This window comes from Delphinus delphis, chromosome X (genome assembly GCF_949987515.2).
Source record: "Delphinus delphis chromosome X, mDelDel1.2, whole genome shotgun sequence".
NCBI lineage: Eukaryota > Metazoa > Chordata > Mammalia > Artiodactyla > Delphinidae > Delphinus > Delphinus delphis.
In genome coordinates this window covers 118589261-118610738 of record NC_082704.1, presented here as the reverse complement: position 1 = coordinate 118610738, position 21478 = coordinate 118589261, and positions in this window count along the sequence as shown.

Below are 21478 nucleotides of genomic sequence, written 5' to 3'. Positions count from 1 at the left end.
TGGACGATCTGGAGCCGAGGAGTGACTTTTTAGAGTTCAGTGTGACTGCCGGGAGGACAGCAGCCTGTTAGACACAAGGAAAGTCGCTGACGAGGCTCTTGTGGTCACCCAGGTAAGCGGTGGTGGTGGAAGGTATAACGGTGGAGGTGGGGAGACCTGGCTAGATTCTGCATGGTGATTGTAAAGATAGAGCCAGTGTGATCTGCAGACAGAGTGAATGTATCAGAGAAACAGAGGAGACTAGGATAACTTCCAAGTTCTTTGCTGGAACTGCTGGAAAAATGAAGTCCCCATTGACTGAGATGGGAACGCAGTCAGGGGAGCTGTTGGAAGGAGGGGCCACCTCTCTGCCTCAGTCTCCTGTGGGAGGGGGAGTCTGGAGGCAGTGGAAGATGGTCCAGAAAGAAAGCAGGTCCAGGGATACATGAAGGAAGCCAAAACGTTTATGCTACACATGGAAAAAACCACTGCCCATAAGTACTTGGTTTCTCAATCCCAATCAACACAGTGTAGCACACTGGCTAAGAGCGCTGATTCTGAAAACAGCCTCAGTCCAACTATCAACTCACACTTACTAACTGTGACTATGGCCCATCTGCTTATTCTCCCTCAAAGTTATTGTGATTTGAATGAGGCGACTTGTTTACTGTTAATGTTATTTAACTTTTACTGAGTGTTTCCTACATGCCAAGTGCTTGTGAGCGCGCTGAATTCTCCTTTGCTCCGAGGAGAACAGCCACTCATATCACCATCCCCACTTTCTGAGAGAAAACCGAGGCACAGAGGGGCAAAGTGTCTCACCAAGGTCACAAAGCTAAGAGGCCACAGCTCCTGGTTTATGTACTCAGGCTGACTAGCCCCTGAAAACCTGCTCTTAATCACAGAACTCTGAGAATGCAGCACATAGCAATCACCCACAAATCGTGGCTTGTATTACGATGAGGGGACTCCCGAAACAATGAAAACACCCAATGGTCAGTTTGTACGACTCCACTTGGAATCGTCATGTGGCTCGGTTTCTACCGGGCCTCACTGTCTCCAGCTGTATTTTGCGTACAAAGCCTGTGTTCCTCTGTCCATGGAATGCACAGATATGCTGAAGGCTTTGCTGAGAAAATCAGAACAAAGCATTCATCGTTTGAAAGTTCCCTTTAAAAGCCTCCTACACTGTTGGTGGGAATGTAAATTGGTGCAGCCACTATGGAAAACGATATGCAGGTTCCTCAAAAACCTAAAAATAGAGCTACCGTATGATCCAGCAATCCCACCCCTGGTCATACATCCAGAAAAGACAAAAACTCTAATTCAAAAACATACATGCACCCCAATGTTCACAGCAGCACTACTTACAACAGTGAAGACATGGAAGCAACCTAAGTGCCCATCAACAGATGAATGGATGAAGAAGATGTGGTACATATATGTACAGTGGAATACTACTCAGCCATAAAAAAGAATGAAACAATCCCATATGCAGCAACATGGATGGACCTAGAGATTATCATCCTAAGTGATGTAAGGCAGACAGAGAAAAACAAATATGACATGATATTACTTATATGTGGAATCTAAAAAATAATACAAATGAACCCATATACAAAACAGAAATAGACTCACAGACATAGAAAAGGAAAGGGAGGGGAGGGATAAATTAAGAGTATGGGATTAACAGATACACACTACTATATATAAACTAGATAAGTAACAAGGATTTAGTGTATAACACAGGGAACACTATTCGATATCTTGTAATAACCTCTAATGGAAAATAATCTGGAAAAAATTATATACCTGAATTACTTTGCTGTATACCTGAAACTAACACAACATTGTAAAGCAACTATACTTCAGTTAAAAAAAAGTTCCCTTTAGGGCTTCCTTGGTGGCGCAGTGGTTGAGAGTCCGCCTGCCGATGCAGGGGACACGGGTTCGTGCTCCGGTCCGGGAAGATCCCACATGCCGCGGAGCTGCTGGGCCCGTGAGCCTGCGCGTCCGGAGCCTGTGCCCCACAACAGGAGAGGCCGCAACAGTGAGAGGCCCACGTCCCGCAAAAAAAAAAAAAAAAAAAAAAAAAGTTCCCTTTAAAAACACCCAAGGCACAGGAGTCCTTAAGAGTCAGAAAACCCATCACAAGTGTGCAAATGTTGGTTTCTCACTGTCATTAATGACACTCAAGACTGTAACTCACTTGTGTGCTCCAGATATGGACTAGGAAACAATCGCTCAGATACAGGGGCAAGTAGCTCCAGGGTAGGCAATGACCTTCAGACGCTCTCAGAGTTCTGTCCTCTCTCCAGATCTTGGAGGTCTGGCTTCAGCCCCAAAGTGCTTGCAGATGGGCCTGTCCTGCACCTCTGCACCTTATTTCTTCCAATTATAGTTTCTAAAACCAGTTTTCATTTTATTGAGGGCATGTTTCCAGATGTGTTTTTAAAGTAATCAGTGCTACTAATAAAAGACAACATGACCCCTGAAGCTGCTGGCAAATATATTCCATCACCAGATGTACTATTTTAAGGCTCATGCGTCTAAAAAAGCCTAACTGGACTATGTCATATCTATTTTTTTTGGTTGCGTATCTCAGGCAAGTCAAACTCTCTGTGTTTCAGTGTCCTTACTTGTACGACGAAAGCATGAGTTGTCTTGTCTGCCCACTGAAATCACCTGGAGGAGATTTAAAAGCTACTGGTACTTGTCTTTCTCTTTCTGGCTTACTTCACCTAGTATGATCATCTCTAGTTGTATCCATGTTGCTGCAAATGGCATTATTTCATTCTTTTTTACGGCTGAGTAGTATTCCACTGTGTATATATGCACCACCTCTTCTTCATCCACTCATCTGTCGATGGACATTTAGGTTGTTGCCTTGTCTTGGCTATTGGGAATAGTGCTGCTATGAACATCCAAGTACCATATGATACCACTTACACGTAGAATCTAAAATACAACACAAATGAACCTAAGAAACAGAAACAGAATCAGGGACATAGAGAACAGACGGGTGGTTGCCAAGGGGGAGGGGGTGGAGGAGGGACGGAGTGGGAGGTTGGGATTAGCAGATGTAAGCTTTTTTTTTTTTTTTTTTTGCTTTGCTGTACGCGGGCCTCTCGCTGTTGTGGCCTCTCCCGTTGAGGAGCACTGGCTCCGGACGCGCAGGCTCAGCGGCCATGGCTCACGGGCCCAGCCGCTCCGCGGCATGTGGGATCTTCCCGGACTGGGGCACGAACCCGTGTCCCCTGCATCGGCAGACGGACTCCCAAACACCGTGCCACCAGGGAAGCCCAGATGTAAGCTTTTATATAGAGAATGGATAAACAACAAGGTCCTACTGTATAGCACAGGGAACTATATTCAATATCCTATGATAAACCATAATGGAAAAGAATATTAAAAAGAATGTATATATATGCATATATATGTTTAACTGAATCACTTTGCTGTACAGCGGTAATTAACACAACATTGTAAATCAACTATACTTCAATTTAAAAAAAAAGATATTGGTGACTGGGTCCTACCCCCAGAGAGTCTGATTTAATGGATCTGGGCTGAGCTTGGGCAGAGAGATTGTTAAAGAGCTCCCCTAGGGAATTAGAATGAGCAGTGGGGAACCAGAGGTCTGTCTAGAACAGTGGTTCTCAAATTCAAACAGGCATCAGAATCTCCTCGAGCGATCGTTAAAACACAATTACAGGGCCCCGTCTCAGAGTTTCTGATTCAGCAAAGTCTGGGGTGCGGCCTGGAAATGTGCATTTCTGCCTAGTTCCCAGGTGGGGCCGATGGCGCTGCTTTGGGAAGCGCTTCTCTAGATCAGCGCCCTTCTCCAAACTCCCGCCCTCTGGCCAAATCCTACCCACCACCTGTTACTGGACGGTCTACCAGCTGAGGATGGTTTTTAACATTTTCCAATGGTTGAAAAGAAAATCAAAAGAATTCTGTTTCCTGTCATGTGAAAAGTATATGAAATCCATATTCAGTGTCCATATATAAAGTTTTATTGGAAGGCAGCCAATAAATCATTAAACCAAGCTCGGGGCCTTGCGTGAGTGCATTGCTACGTACAAAGCCAGGCCTGAGTGACATCGGCTACTGCAAGCTCCAAGCCTGATGTGTTTACCGTCTGAAGCAGGTCAGAATAGGCCACCCCCAAATATACCACTTTGGCATCAGGATTATTTTGGGCTGAAGGCAACTGAGAACCAAGAGATGTAGGCAGAGTTCTCCGTCCTCCTCTTACCTGTCTAAAATCGGCATAAATTTCCCTCTGTGTAAGGTCTCTCCTACCCCACCCCCTTCACCAGGGAGAGGAGAGTGACTCTTATCATGGAAGACAGAGTGTTAACACCAAGATGAGTGTGCACAGACTGCACGAAAATAGCCCTTATCTTCTAGGAGTCCCTCCACATCTCTCCTAGTCACTTCCTCACATTTTATTGTTCCTTGAAGCCCAAACCCTCCTTTCTTTGTGAAAAGGGTACATAAGCCCTCGAGTCTAACTGCTTCTTTCAGTTTTATTCCTTTTCTGTGAACTCCAGTGCACGTAAGTGTTGTTAGCACTGTGTGTGCCATTTATCCTGTTAATCTGGCTTTTGCTAGTTTAACTCACAGGCCCCAATGAATAAACCTAAGAGAGTACAGGAAAAGTTTTTCCTTCCTGACACTCCTTACCCAGGAGATGGGAAAAGGTGAAGTTTGCAGGCTCTCAGTCCTACAGCACCCCTTTACCATACCTCAGTTTGTCATCACACATGATCAAAAGCCCCACTCCTGGGCTTCCCTGGTGGCGCCGTGGTTGAGAGTCCTCCTGCCGACGCAGGGGACACGGGTTCGTGCCCCGGTCCGGGAGGATCCCACATGCCGCGGAGAGGCTGGGCCCGTGAGCCATGGCCGCTGAGCCTGTGCGTCCGGAGCCTGTGCTCCGCAACGGGAGAGGCCACAACAGTGAGAGGCCCGCGTACCGCAAAAAAAAAAAAAAAAAAAAAAAAAAAAAAAGGTCCACTCCTGACTTTTCGTCGCAGCCTACGTCGTAAAACGCGACCGAATAAAGACCACTCCATCAGAGAGAGCCTCCTGGAAACAGGACGTCTTAAGTCAGGTCACCTCACAATAGAAAGATTGTGGACGTTTACATGATCTTGTGTCCTTTCTGGTAACAAATACCCGTGAAATGACCACCAGAGATCCAGATGCGGCAAAAACCTCAGGCTCATACCCATCGCGTATGCTAACGAAGGCTCCTTCTAAACTATGGTAGGCATGCTATGGCCAGGAAGAAGAGGGGGTCTGCTACTTCTTCTTAAATATCTGAAACCCGAAGTTATTTCATGGCATTTGAATAAAAAAATCCCATATGTAAGAACCCTTTGGTGATAAAGAAGGCATGAAAACACATTCTACTGGCAATAAGCACATACGTTGTAAGACTTTCTCAAAAGCCCCTTCTCCTCCTGACTCATGCCCCTAATTTAAACCCAAGTAATACCATCCACGGTTAACTAATATGGTTTTATTTCTCCCTGTTTCTCTGAAACGATGTGTATCTTTTCAGGTAACTATTCCCTTGACAAAGAGGTTGCTATGGATACATTTTTTTTTTTTTAACTGAGCGCTGGTATTTTAAAACCTGTGCAATTTAGTGAAGTCTACCTGGCCTGAGGGTTATACGCATTTAAGTGCCTGTCTTTAACGTTCACAATTTTATCTTAATACAGCTGCTCTGTGCCTTTGACATGTGGTGTTCAGGAGGGGCTGGAGATGGCGTGGGAGTTCCCTAAGGAAAAACCAGTAAGACAAATATCACACGACCCACCTAACTGCAGTTGAATAAGTGGATGTTTCACTTGCCTGGAATTTGTCTGTTCTCGGCACGTTTAATAATGAGTCACGCTATGCATTTGCAAGGCGCCCAGGGCCCAGGGCCACGTGATGACTTTCTGTGCCGAAGTTCCTCGTCTTTGTTCAGACAGGCCGCTAATGCATCCCACGAAGCTGACCTAATGCTACTTCAGTGGGTCTCTTTTTCTTCCGCGGCTCAGCTTAAATGTGATATTCAGGAAATCGATTGTCAGGCACGCAAATCGAGAGAAAAGTATGCCACATTAAATCATGATGGTTTAATAAGGCTTTACTCATCGGCAAAAGACTTCTGGTTCTCTCAGTTGAGGCAAGACAAAAAGCGGACCCTGCCACAGAGAAGGACTCTAGCACTTTCACCGGCGTTCCACCTTTGCGGAAGCATTTAGTGAAATAGGACCCAAGTTGCGTATTGTGGCTGTCACTATTCTACCTGAAAATATAAGCGACCAGGTATCCTACTTTACTCATGAACTTACTAGGTGAGGATCTCTACCATTATGATTACACTTGAGGGGAAACAGCAAACATTTCTATGAATATAATGGCACCAAACACTCAGGAATGCTTCCTGGTACCTCAAGAATTTCTTTTCAGAGCAAAAGAAATCTTGAAACTTTCATCTGTTCCTAAAAATAGAAATTAATAAAATACGTATTCATTTTCCTTCAAGTTCAATTGGTTTTCTTCTGTAATCTATAGAAAAGGAAGCACATGTAAGAAGACGTATACTTAAATGACACCCTTTTCAATCAGACGTGGAATCTTGCCAAAAAAAAGGTCTAGAATTAAAGAATTGCAGTGTTGAAATTCTCCAGATCATCTATACACTGATGACTTTGCCTGCCACAGAACTATTAATTTGGTATTTGTCAGGGCTGTAAAACTTTACATCTTTATGTAGTAACTTACTCTCATGAAGTACACTAATTAGGGTGACATGTAACAGTAACATAAAACCAGTTGCTTTCCATGGGCTAATGGGTGTCTACCACAATCGTGCCTTAGCTCAAGAAGGCTGAAAGCAATTTCACATGAAGAAACTAGTTTCATTCTTCAATTAACAATTGAAATCAGTGCTTAGCTGTCCAAGATTAAATACCAAATACATTACAGGCACCGAAAGCATTTTTAATCCTTCGTCCTTAACTACAGATACTCCTTTGTTTAATTTTTGGTTTGCTTTGTTAGATAAAGAAAAAGACTTAAAGGAGAAAGAGATTTAAAAAATAAAACAGAGGGAACAGCATGAAAGCAACTATACAATGTTGGTAAAATGTGGGAGAATAGAAACCATGTGCAAGTATGTATTGTGGAATAAAGTTTTTAAAAAAAACTTCAGAAATCTTCTTTGAAGAGACAGTACCAGAGGAAAAAACTGATGAAAAATTAGCAGGTGCCGGTAGGAAAGCCTTGCCCAGTTCTCTTTTACTTAAACGAAAGAGAACAAGATGAAGAGTTTAAAAATAGAGAGAAAGGCAAAACAGTAGAGTTTTTGTCTTCCTCAGTTCCTCCTCTTTACTGTCATTAATCAACTACTCCAGCAGCTGACCACCAGGGAACTGCGCTGAGTGAGGGCAATTCAAAGCAATGGAAGCCAAATCTGTCCTTACAGGTGGCCCCATTGGGATTTGGACCCAGAGTGAAAGGAGGATAATGACCTCAGAGCAGCCTCTGGTGGCTGAATGTCAAAAGCTCAAGAAGTCAGAGGCCACCTTACTGGTGTTCTTGAGATTCTGTGCAAATGGAAGCTACTAACTAAACAACTTCCAGGAGTAACCCAGAATTGACTTGGTGGAAATTGAAATTAATTCGCTATTCTCAAAGACTCTCACAGATGATGGGAGATTAGATGCTGACAAATTGGGCTATTCTGACAAGAGGTAGAGTTTTCCTTATGTTTGCTCATCAACTACATTAGGAACTTGGGATTAAAATACACACACTACTATACGCAAAACAGATAACCAAAAAGGACCTGCTGTATAGCACAGGGAAATCTACTCACTATTCTGTAATAACCTATATGGTTAAGGAACGTGAAAAAGAATGGATACATGTGTATGTATAACTGACTCGCTTTGCTGTACACCTGAAAGTAACACAACATTGTAAATCAACTATACTCCAATAAAATTTTAAAAATAAAGTGTTAAATACAAAATTACCTCCAACGTTCCTACTATTTCAAATAAAGGATGAACCAGCGGTGACTGACACTCGAAATTTTAATTTTAAGCAATGGATGTTTTTAAGCAATCCAGATATTTTCAATTCTTGAAAAGCTCTGTGTCTGTAGGAGGGAGGGAGGGAGTGTGTGCGCACAGAGATCTGTCCATTAGAAGCATTTGGGTGCATTTTCTTGTCACAGCTGGAAAACATCTGTTTAGGACAGAGGCTCATAAATTCCATCTGGTAGGTTCCCACTGAGCTATCTCATCTGGGATGTTTCCAAGGGCCCCTTTTCAAAATCTTGAACCTTACAGTGTCACCTGTGTCAACTGTCATGTCCCAAAGAGTGCTGCCCTCTGTGGTATCCTGCTTCTGAGCACATCACATTTACACAGCAGGTTAGAAGGTTTTGTTCAAAAAGAGATGTTTTACGTTCTCAAAAAAGGCTTGAAGGTTTCCAACAGCTAAGGTGAATATTCAAACACATATTTTAAAACTGGTTTTAATAGGGGTCAGCTTTACTTACTGTTAGCAATAAACCAGCAGTTTCCCAGGGCTGCTAGAAGCCATGGAATTCTCGTAAGACTACGTCAACCTGACCAAAAACCCATGGTAAATTCTGTGTGTACAGTGTTGAAACTATAAAGCCCACTTATTGCTCATTCCCAAATAAGTATCCCAGTTCAATCAAATATCACCATTTGAACGATCTGGGCTTGCCAAAACCGGGTAAGATGGTCCTTTGGACACAAGTTCACCAGCTTCTTAAGTCTGCTGGCTTTCCAAATAAAGTCTCTGTTCCTTGCCCCCCACCCCCCAAAGAATGATCTGGGCTCCTAATTAGTGCCCCCAAATTAGACAGCATCTGTTTAAAAGTACACGGAATTGGGCTTCCCTGGTGGCGCTGTGGTTGAGAGTCCGCCTGCCGATGCAGGGGACACGGGTTCGTGACCCGGTCCCGGAAGATCCCACGTGCCGCGGAGCGGCTGGGCCCGTGAGCCATGGCCGCTGAGCCTGCGCGTCCGGAGCCTGTGCTCCGCAACGGGAGAGGCCGCAACAGTGAGAGGCCCGCGAACCGCAAAAAAAATAAATAAATAAAAAATAAAAAAATAAAAGTACACGGAATGAATAGTAATGTACCAATGTTAATTTCTTAGTCCCGATGAATGTACCATGGCAATGTAAGATGTTAACATTAGGGGAAGCTAAAGACTTCCCTGGTGGTCCAGTGGTTAAGACTCCGTGTTCCCAAAGCAGCGGGCCTGGGTTTGATCCCTGGTCAGGGAACTAGATCCCGCATGCATGTCGCAACTAAGAGCCTGCATGATGCGATCAAGAGTCTGCATGCTGCAACCTAAACAAAACAAACAAACAAAAGCTCCTGCGCGCCCCAGTGAAAACCTGCACGTGGCAACAAAGATCCCATGTGCCGCGACTAAGACCCAGCACAGCCTAATAACTAAATAAATATTTTTTTAAAATTAGAGGAATCTGGGTGAAGGGTATGTAGGAACTCTCTATGCTATCTTTGCAACTTTTCTGTAAATTTAAAAATGTTCTGAAATCAAAAGTTTATTCTTTAGAAAGTACAGAAATTAATATGGGCGTATACACTGAGGGGAAGTGGTAAAGGATGGCCAAAATTCTCTCACAGGAAAAAGGATTACTAATAGGCAATCATTTATTGTTGCTTGTTATGTACCGGGCACTAAACTATATACCTTAACATTAAGTCATTAAAATGGTGCCCTTTAAGCACACTGATAAAGGAATACTGTTGCCTACGCTGATTAACAAGAGAACCAGTTCTGAAGGAAAAAATCCCAGACATGCGATGTTTAGACTTCAGGAGGAGAACCTTCCTTTATCCTTCCTCTCTGTTATCTCCCTGTTTTCTCCTTCCCTGGGGTTTTAGGCCCACTTCAAACCTTATCTTTATTCCTTCCCTCCATGACATTTCTTTGTTATTACTCATATGCTATTACTCAATTGTGCAGAATAATTGAACGTCCAATTATTTCAATAGTCAAATATTTGAATTTCGAGACAGTAAAAACCAATACTCAAATATTTAAACTTGGAGATTTCTAATACATATTATTTTCCATATGAGAAAGCAAGGATGTGGTCGACGTGTTCACCCTAGTTAGAGCCAACCTCGGTCTGGTCACGAGGCCCCATTGTGAATTCTCTGGACTTGAGTTCCTCTTCAGCATTTGTCGAGTAACCTAATTAGTATCTCAGCTATTCTTAGCTCCAGAACAGGGTCCGAAGTTCCCATGACAGTCACACAGCACAATTTCAAGTGTGACACAAAAACATTATTCCCTTCCATACTCAGAAAGTGAAAGATACACAGATCACAAGCGTCAACAGTAGGTCTCCAAAGCCCAGTTTCCTTTTAGACCTCTCTTGCCTTCCTTGTAATTCCACTGAGACTCACTGTCTTTATCACTCTTTTTTTTTTTTTTTCGGTATGCGGGCCTCTCACTGCTGTGGCCTCTCCCGTTGCGGAGCACAGGCTCCGGACGCGCAGGCTCAGTGGCCATGGCTCACGGGCCCAGCCACTGTGGCATGTGGCATCTTCCCGGACCGGGGCACGAACCCGTGTCCCCTGCATCGGCAGGCGGACTCCCAACCACTGCGCCACCAGGGAAGCCCTGTATCACTCATTTAACTATTGATTCTATTCTAGCTTGCATTAGCTTCTCTGTTGTTATTATCATTATTGAAGGCAGACATCTCTTTTGAACTTCTTCCCAGACTTTATGGGTACGACTACAAGGCACGTTGCTCTCAGGTTTTTTAACTACAGCAAGTATGGAGGTGAGGCAGTGCCATGTGGCTGAAAGCCCCAGGGAACAGGTAGCCAGGAACGCTGTCTCCAATTCTTTCTGCCACCAGCAAGCTTTGTGTATCCCAGGGCAACCTGGTTCACTTCTCAGAGTCTCAAAGTCCTCAGGGGAGCAGCGAGGGGTTGGACTTGACTCAGATAAACCACTAGGGTTTACTGAGCACCGTGCTGGATGCCTCTTGGGCACCATGTCATTCCTCTCATTGCCCCCTCTTCCTCCAGCCCCTGCCATGGTGACCATTTCTACATGGGCTTCAACCAGTTTCCCTTGCGTGTAACAGATGGTGTCTTGCCTCTGGGTGTACCAAGGGCCTCTCGATTCCTGCCTAAGGGCTTTTCTGACTGGGCACGGGACCCCTGTATCTCAGCTTTTCTGGACGCACAACTGGAAGTACAGGGAGCCAACTCTCACAGGGCCACACAAGACTGCTGGGGCACGGGAGCCTCTTGTCCCACAGATGAGTTCTGAGACGCACTTGATAAGCTCCTCAAAACACTCCCTGGGATAAATCTCCTTTGCCCATGGGAGAAGCGAACTTGATAATGCCCTTGGCCCAGCCTTCCCACTATCTCTGTGACTCCCCCGTCGCACAGTGTTGCCCCCTGAGACCACTTCCAATACAGACTTCCTGCAAGTAGACTGCGCGTCAGGATCCGCTCTGGGGGGTATCTAGGCTAAGACAACAGCCTACTCTACATCAGACATTGTCATCCTTTTCTGCTCTAAATTTGGATTGTTCTGCAATTACTTGCTGGAAGACTTCAGTTCTGCCCAGTGGTTCATATAATGAGAACAGGCTGGGAAGAGGCTGAGTGGCCAGGATAACTGAAAATTACTTCCAGCTTTCTGCCTGACTTCGAGAGGCCACCGGGCATAAGGTTCTGGTACAGTCCCAGGGTGTATTTGGCTACATCACGTGGTGACCTAATATAAGTGGAAAGGAAATATAACAGAGAGTAATTTAAACAGAAATAGGCTAATGAGAAAGACCCAGAAACGGCTCTGCTCTCTTCCAGTCCCTGATGTTCAGCAAAATGTTAAAGGAAGGACATTTCCACCTGCGTTTCTGCTCAAAACGGAAGTTTTTAAGTTCAGGAGAAAATTGTCTAAAAAAACACATTTTTGCAAGTTGCCAGAAAATGAGAGAAGTATGTCATCTCTCCCTTTAGAAGAGAACGAAGGGACATTAACCCTTGTTGCAAGGGGAGGGAGAGTATTTTTGATAAATCAAGTTTGGAAAATAAGTTATGCAGGCTCTCTCTTTTCTAGATGGCAAGTTTCCCCTGAACCTTGAAAATAATATATATTGTGATTCTTTGAGAGGGAGACTCAGAAAGCAGCATTTCCCTAATTTATTTTTCCACAGGTCATTTTCCAGGACAAGAAGGTGTGGAATAGGCTTAGAGAGATGAAAAGAAGGCTGTCTTTTTTGGCATGATTTGAATGTCTTAATTGGACGATGTAATAGGTAAATACTTGAGGCTTCTTCTCTCACTATGATCTTGATATAATACTACTGGATAAGATGTACAAATGACCTGGGCTTTGTCTGGTGAATTAGGGTTTATACGGCATTGCCTCACCTTACCTGCACCCTTCAATCTAAACAACAATCTGGGAGGTAGGCAGAATAGGGATCCTTACTATTTAGTAGAGGACATCAACGTTCAGCATTTGCCTACGTTTACTTCTTTTTATTATGTTTTTAATTTTTGGCTGCGATGGGTCCTCGCTGCTGTGCACGGGCTTTCTCTAGTTGCAGCAAGTGGGGGCTGCTCTTCGTTGTGGTGCGCGGGCTTCTCATTGCAGTGCCTTCTCTTGTTGCAGAGCACGGGCTCTAGGTGCATGGGCTTCAGTAGATGCAGCACGTGGGCTCAGTAGTTGCAGCACATGGGCCCCTAGAGCATGTGGGCTTCAGCAGTTGTGGCACGTGGGCTCAGTAGTTGTGGCTCGTGGGCTCAGGAGTTGTGGCTCGCGGGCTCAGTAGTTGTGGATTGCAGGCTCTAGAGCACAGGCTCAGTAGTTGTGGCGCATGGGCTTAGTTCCTCCGTGACATGTGGGATCTTCCTGGACCAGGGCTGGAACCCGTGTCCCCTGCATTGGCAGGAGGATTCTTAACCACTTCTCCTTCCTGATCCAGGATGCTAACCACCATCAAACCTATACTGTGACATTTTTATTAGTTTGTTTGTTGAGCTTATCATTCGACAAAAGAGAAATCATTTTGTATTTTTACTAGTTATTTGGTCTTTTCCCAATAGTACTGCCACAAAAGGAAATATATGAGGTTGGGAAGGGTCAAAATCATCTCTGGAAAACTGTTAAGAGTATTATGTGTTCTCTTAGTTCAACTTCAAATGGCGAATTAAAGTGTAGAAGTGTTGGTGTAAAAAGGTGCTACTGATTGGAACCAAGATGGCGGAGTAGAAGGACGTGCTCTCACTCTCTCTTGCGAGAACACCAGAATCACAACTAGCTGCTGGACAATCATCAACAGGAAGACACTGGAACTCACCAGAAAAGATACCCCACATCCAAAGACAAAGGAGAGGCCACAATGAGACCACAGGAGGGGCGCAATCACAGTAAAATCAAATCCCATAACTGCTGGGTGGGTGACTCACAGACTGGAGAACACTTATACCACAGCAGTTCACACACTGGAGCGCAGGTTCTGAGACCCATGTCAGGCTTCCCAACCTGGGGGTCCGGTAACAGGAGGAGGAATTCCTAGAGAATCAGGCTTTGATGGCTACTGGGATTTGATTGCAGGACTTCCACAGAACGGGGGAAACAGAGACTCCACTCTTGGAGGGCATACACAAAGTAGTGTGCGCATCGGGACCCACGGGAAGGAGCAGTGACCCCAGGGGAGACTGAACCTGACCTACCTGCTAGTGTTGGAGGGTCTCCTGCAGAGGTGGGGGGTGGCTGTGGCTCACCGTGGGGACAAGGACACTGGCAGCAGAAGTTCTGGGAATTACTCCTTGGCGTGAGCCCTCCCAGAGTCTGTCATTAGCACCACCGAAGAGCCCAAGTAGGCTCTAGTATTGGGTTGCCTCAGGCCAAAAAACCAACAGGGAAGGAACCCAGCCCCACCCATCAACAGTCAAGTGGATTAAAGTTTTAGTGAGCCCCGCCCACCTGAGCAACAGTCACCTCTACTCACCAACAGTCCCTCCCATCAGGAAACTTGCATAAGCCTCTTAGACAGCCTCACCACCAGAGGGCAGACAGCAGAAGCAAGAAGAACTACAATCCTGCAGCCTGTGGAACAAAAACCACATTCACCAAAAGATAGACAAGATGGAAAGACAGAGGGCTATGTACCAGATGAAGGAACAAGATAAAACCCCAGAAAAACAACTAAATGAAAAAGAATTCAGAATAATGATAGTGAAGATGATCCAGGACCTCGGAAAAAGAACAGAGGCAAAGATTGAGTATATGCAAGAAATGTTTAACAAAGACCTAGAAGAATTAAAGAACAAACAAACAGAGAAGAACAATACAATAACTGAAAGGAAAACTACGCTAGAAGGAATCAATAGCAGAATAACTGAGGCAGAAGAACAGATAAGTGACCTGGAAGACAGAATGGTGGAATTCACTGCTGCGGAACAGAATAAAGAAAAAAGAATGAAAAGAAATGAAGACAGCCTAAGAGACCTCTGGGACAACATTAAACACAACGACATTCACATTACAGGGGTCCCAGAAGGAGAAGAGAGAGATAAAGGATCAGAGAAAAATATTCAAAGAGATTAAAGTCGAAAACTTCCCTAACATGGGAAAGGAAATAGCCACCCAAGTCCAGGAAGCACAGAGAGTCCCATACAGGATAAACCCAAGGAGAAACACACCGAGACACACAGTAATCAAATTGGTAAAAATTAAAGACAAAGAAAAATTATTAAAAGCAGCAAGGGAAAAACGACAAATAACATACAAGGGAACTCCCATAAGGTTAACAGCTGATTTCTCAGCAGAAACTCTACAAGCCAGAAGGGAGTGGCATGATATACTTAAAGTGATGAAAGGGAAGAACCTACAACCAACATTACTCTACCCAGCAAGGATCTCATTCAGATTCAATGGAGAAATCAAAAGCTTTACAGACAAGCAAAAGCTAAGAGAATTCAGCATCACCAAACCAGCTCTACAACAAATGCTAAAGGAACTTCTCTAAGTGGGAAACACAAGAGAAGAAAAGGACCTACAAAAACAAACCCAAAACAATTTAAGAAAATGGTAACAGGAACATACATATCAGTAATTACCCTAAACATGAATGGATTAAATGCTCCAACCAAAAGACACAGGCTTGCTGAATGGATACAGAAACAAGACCCATATATATGCTGCCTACAAGAGACCCACTTCAGACCTAGGGACACACAGAGCCTGAAAGTGAGGGGATGGAAAAAGATATTCCATGCAAATGGAAATCAAAAGAAAGCTGGAGTAGCAATACTCGTATCAGATAAAATAGACTTTAAAATAAAGAATGTTACAAGAGACAAGGAGGACACTACATAATGATCAAGGGATCGATCCAAGAAGAAGATATAGCAATTGTAAATATTTATGCACCCAACATAGGAGCACCTCAATACATAAGGCAAATACTAACAGCCATAAAAGGGGAAATTGACAGTAACACATTCATAGTAGGGGACTTTAACACCCCACTTTCACCAATGGACAGATCACCAAAATGAAAATAAATAAGGAAACACAAGCTTTAAATGATACATTAAACAAGATGGACTTAATTGGTATTTATAGAACACTCCAACCAAAAACAACAGAATACACATTTTTCTCAAGTGCTCATCGAACATTCTCCAGGATAGATCATATCTTGCATCACAAATCAAGCCTTGGTAAATTTAAGAAAATTGAAATTGTATCAAGTGTCTTTTCTGACCACAACGCCATGAGACTAGATATCAATAACAGGAAAAGATATGTAAAAAATACAAACACATGGAGGCTAAACAATACACTACTTAATAACGAAGTGATCACTGAAGAAATCAAAGAGGAAATTTAAAAATACCTAGAAACAAATGACAATGGAGACACGATGACCCAAAACCTATGTGATGCAGCAAAAGCAGTTCTAAGAGGGAAGTTTATAGCAATACAAGCCCACCTTAAGAAACAGGAAACAGCTCGAATAAACAGCCTAACCTTGCACCTAAAGCAATTAGAGAAAGAAGAACAAAAAACCCCCAAAGTTAGCAGAAGGAAAGAAATCATAAAAACCATATCAGAAATAAATGAAAAAGAAATGAAGGAAACAATAGCAAAGATCAATAAAACTAAAAGCTGGTTCTTTGAGAAGATAAATAAAATACATAAAACATTAGCCAGACTCATCAAGAAAAAAAGGGAGAAGACTCAAATCAATAGAATTAGAAATGAAAAAGGAGAAGTAACAACTGACACTGCAGAAATACAAAGGATCATGAGAGATTACTATAAGCAACTCTATGCCAATAAAATGGACAACCGGGAAGAAATGGACAAGTTCTTAGAAATGCACAACCTGCCGAGACTGAATCAGGAAGAAATAGAAAATATGAACAGACCAATCACAAGCACTGAAATTGAAACTGTGATTAAAAATCTTCCAACAAACAAAAGCCCAGGACCAGATGGCTTCACAGGCGAATTCTATCAAACATTTAGAGAAGAGCTAACACCTATCCTTCTCAAACTCTTCCAAAATATAGCAGAGGGAGGAACACTCCCAAACTCATTCTACGAAGCCACCGTCACCTTGATACCAAAACCAGACAAGGATGTCACAAAGAAAGAAAACTACAGGCCAATGTAACTCAGGAAGATAGATGCAAAAATCCTCAACAAAATACTAGCAAACAGAATCCAACAGCACATTAAAAGGATCATACACCATGATCAAGTGGGGTTTATTCCAGGAATGCAAGGATTCTTCAATATACACAAATCAATCAATGTGATACACCATATTAACAAATTGAAGGAGACAAACCATATGATCATCTCAGTAGATGCAGAGAAAGCTTTTGACAAAATTCAACACCCATTTATGATAAAAACCCTGTAGAAAGTAGGCATAGAGGGAACTTTCCTCAACACAATAAAGGCCATATATGACAAACCACCAGCTAACACCATCCTCAATGGTAAAAAACGGAAAGCATTTCCACTAAGATCAGGAACAAGACAAGGTTGCCCACTCTCACCACTCTTATTCAATATAGTTTTGGAAGTTTTAGCCACAGCAATCAGAGAAGAAAAGGAAAAAAAAGGAATCCAAATAGGAAAAGAAGAAGTAAAGCTGTCACTGTTTGCAGATGACATGATACTATACACAGAAAATCCTAAAGATGCTACCAGAAAACTACTAGAGCTAATCAATGAATTTGGTAAAGTTGCAGGATACAAAATTAATGCACAGAAATCTCTTGCATTCCTATACACTAATGATGAAAAATCTGAAAGTGAAATCAAGAAAACACTCCCATTGCAACAAAAAGAATAAAATATCTAGGAATAAACCTACCAAAGGAGACAAAAGACCTGTATGCAGAAAATTATAAGACACTGATGAAAGAAATTAAAAATGATACAAATAGATGGAGAGATATACCATGTTCTTGGATTGGAAGAATCAACATTGTGAAAATGACTCTACTACCCAAAGCAATCTACAGATTCAATGCAATCCCTATCAAACTACCACTGGCATTTTTCACAGAACTAGAACAAAAAATTTCACAATTTGTATGGAAACACCAAAGACCCCGAATAGCCAAAGCAATCTTGAGAACGAAAAATGGAGCTGGAGGAATCAGACTCCCTGACTTCAGACTATACTACAAAGCTACAGTAATCAAGACAGTATGGTACTGGCACAAAAACAGAAAGATAGATCAATGGAACAGGATCGAAAGCCCAGAGATAAACCCACGCACATATGGTCACCTTATCTTTGATAAAGGAGGCAGGAATGTACAGTGGAGAAAGGACAGCCTCTTCAATAAGTGGTGCTGGGAAAGCTGGACAGGTACATGTAAAAGTATGAGATTAGATCACTCCCTAACACCATACACAAAAATAACCTCAAAATGGGTTAAAGACCTAAATGTAAGGCCAGAAACTATCAAACTCTTAGAGGAAAACATAGGCAGAACACTCTATGACATAAATCACAGCAAGATCCTTTTTGACCCACCTTTTACAGAAATGGAAATAAAAACAAAAATAAACAAATGGGACCTAATGAAACTTATAAGATTTTGCACAGCAAAGGAAACCATAAACAAGACCAAAAGACAACCCTCAGAATGGGAGAAAATATTTGCAAATGAAGCAACTGACAAAGGATTAATTTCCAAAACTTACAAGCAGCTCATGCAGCTCAATAACAAAAAAACAAACAACCCAATGCAAAAATGGGCAGAAGACCTAAATAGACATTTCTCCAAAGAAGGTATACAGATTGCCCACAAACACATGAAAGGATGCTAACATCACTCATCATTAGACGTAAAATAGATAGCTAGTGGGAAGCAGCCGCATAGCACAGAGAGATCAGCTTGGTGCTTTGTGACCGCCTGGAGGGGTGGGATAGGGAGGGTGGGAGGGAGGGAGATGCAAGAGGGAAGAGATATGGGAACATATGCATATGTATAACTGATTCACTTGGTTATAAAGCAGAAACTAACACACCATTGTAAAGCAATTATACCCCAATAAAGATGTTAAGAAAAAAAAAAGAAAGAAAAGAGACAAGGAAGGGCACTACATAATGATCGGGGATCAATCCAAGAAGAAGATATAACAATTATAAATATATATGCACCCAACACAGGAGCACCTCGATACATAAGGCAACTGCTAACAGCTATAAAAAAGGAAATCGACAGTAACACAATAATAGTGGGGGTCTATAACACCTCACTTACACCAATGGACAGATCATCCAAAATGAAAATAAATAAGGAAACAGAAGCTTTAAATGACACAATAGACCAGATAGATTTAATTGATATTTATAGGATACCCCATCCAAAAATAGCAGATTACACTTTTTTCTCAAGTGCGCACAGAACATTCTCCGGGACAGATCACATCTTGGGTCACAAATCAAGCCTCGGTAAATTTCAGATAATCGAAATCATATCAAGCATCTTTTCTGACCACAATGCTATGAGATTAGAAATGAATTACAGGGGGAAAAAATGTAAAAAACACAAACACATGGAGGCTAAACAATACATTACTAAATAACCAAGAGATCACTGAAGAACTCAAAGAGGAAATCAAAAAATACCTGGAGAGAAATGACAATGAAAACACGATGATCCAAAACCTATGGGAGGCAGCAAAAGCAGTTTTAAGAGGGAAGCTTGTAGTGATACAATCCTACCTCAAGAAACAAGAAAAATCTCAAATAAACAATGTAATGTTACACCTAAAGGAACTAGAGAAAGAAGAACAAACAAAACCCAAAGTTAGCAGAAGGGGAGAAATTATAAAGATCAGAGCAGAAATAAACAAAATAGAAACAAAGAAAAGAATAGCAAAGATCAATAAAACTAAAAGCTGCTTCTTTGAGAAGATAAACAAAATTGATAAACCATTAGCCAGATTTATCAAGAAAAAGAGGGAGAGGACTCAAATCAATAAAATTAGAAATGAAAAAGGAGAAGTTACAACAGACACCACAGAAATACAAAGCATCCTAAGAGACTACTACAAGCAACTCTATGCCAATAAAATGGACAACCTGGAAGAAATGGACAAATTCTTAGAAAGGTATAACCTTCCAAGACTGAACCAGGAAGAAATAGAAAATATGAACAGACCAATCACAAGCACTGAAATTGAAACTGTGATTAAAAATCTTCCAAAAAACAAAAGTCCAGGACCAGATGGCTTCACAGGTGAATTCTATCAAACATTTAGAGAAGAGCTAACACCCATCTTTCTCAAACTCTTCCAAAATATTGCAGAGGAAGGAACACTCCCATACTCATTCTATGAGGACACCATCACCTTGATAACAAAACCAGACAAAGATACTACAAAAAATGAAAATTACAGACCAATCTCACTGATGAATATAGATGCAAAAATCCTCAACAAAATACTAGCAAACAGAATCCAACAACATGTTAAAAGGATCATACACGATGACCAAGTGGAATTTATCCCGGGAATGAAAGGATACTTCAATATACGCAAATCAATCAATGTGATACACCATATTAACAAATTGAAGAAGAAAAACCATATGATCATCTCAATAGATGCAGAAAAAGCTTTGGACAAAATTCAACAGCCATTTAAGATAAAAACCCTCCAGAAAGTGGGCATAGAGGGAACCTACCTCAACATAATACAGGCCCATATATGACAAACCCACAGCAAACATCATTCTCAATGGTGAAAATCTGAAAGCATTTCCTCTAAGATCAGGAACGAGACAAGGATATCCACTCTCACCACTATTATTCAACATAGTTTTGGAAGTCCGAGCCACGGCAATCAGTGAAGAAAAACAAATAAAAGGAATACAAACTGGAAAAGAAGAAGTAAAACTGGCACTGTTTGCAAGTGAAATGATACTATACATAGAGAATCCTAAAGATGCCACCAGGAAACTACTAGAGCTAATCAATGAATTTGGTAAAGTTGCAGGATACAAAATTAATGCACAGAAATCTCTTGCATTCCTATACACTGGTGATGAAATATCTGAAAGAGAAATTAAGGAAACACTTCCATATACCACTGCAACAAAAAGAATAAAGTACCCAGGAATGAACCTACCTAGGGAGACAAAAGACCTGTATGCAGAAAACTACAAGACACTGATGAAAGAAATTAAAGATGATACCAACAGATGGAGAGATATACCATGTTCTTGGATTGGAAGAATCAATACTGTGAAAATGACTATACTGCCCAAAGCAATCTACAGATTCAATGCAATCCCTATCAAATTACCAATGGTACTTTTTACGGAACTAGAACAAAAAGTCTTAAAATTTGTATGGAGACACAAAAGACCCCGAATAGCCAAAGCAGCCTAGAGGGAAAAAAACGGAGCTGGAGGAATCAGAATCCCTGACTTCAGACTATACTCTAAAGCTACAGTAATCAAGACAATATGGTACTGGCACAAAAACAGAAACATAGATCAATGGAACGAGTTAGAAAGCCCAGAGATAAACCCACACACCTATGGTCAACTAATCTATGACAAAGGAGGCAAGGACATAAAACGGAGAAAAGACAGTCTCTTCAATAAGTGATTCTGGGAAAACTGGGCAGCTACATGTATAAGAATGAAATTAGAACACTCCCTAACACCATACACAAAAATAAACTCAAAATGGATTAGAGACCTAAATGTAAGACCGGACACTATAAAACTCTTAGAGGAAAACATAGGAAGAACACTGTTTGACATAAATCACAGCAAGATCTTTTTTTTTTTTTTTTTTTTTTTAATATGCAGGCCTCTCACTGTTCTGGCCTCTCCCATTGCAGAGCACAGGCTCCGGACACGCAGGCTCAGTGGCCATGGCTCACAG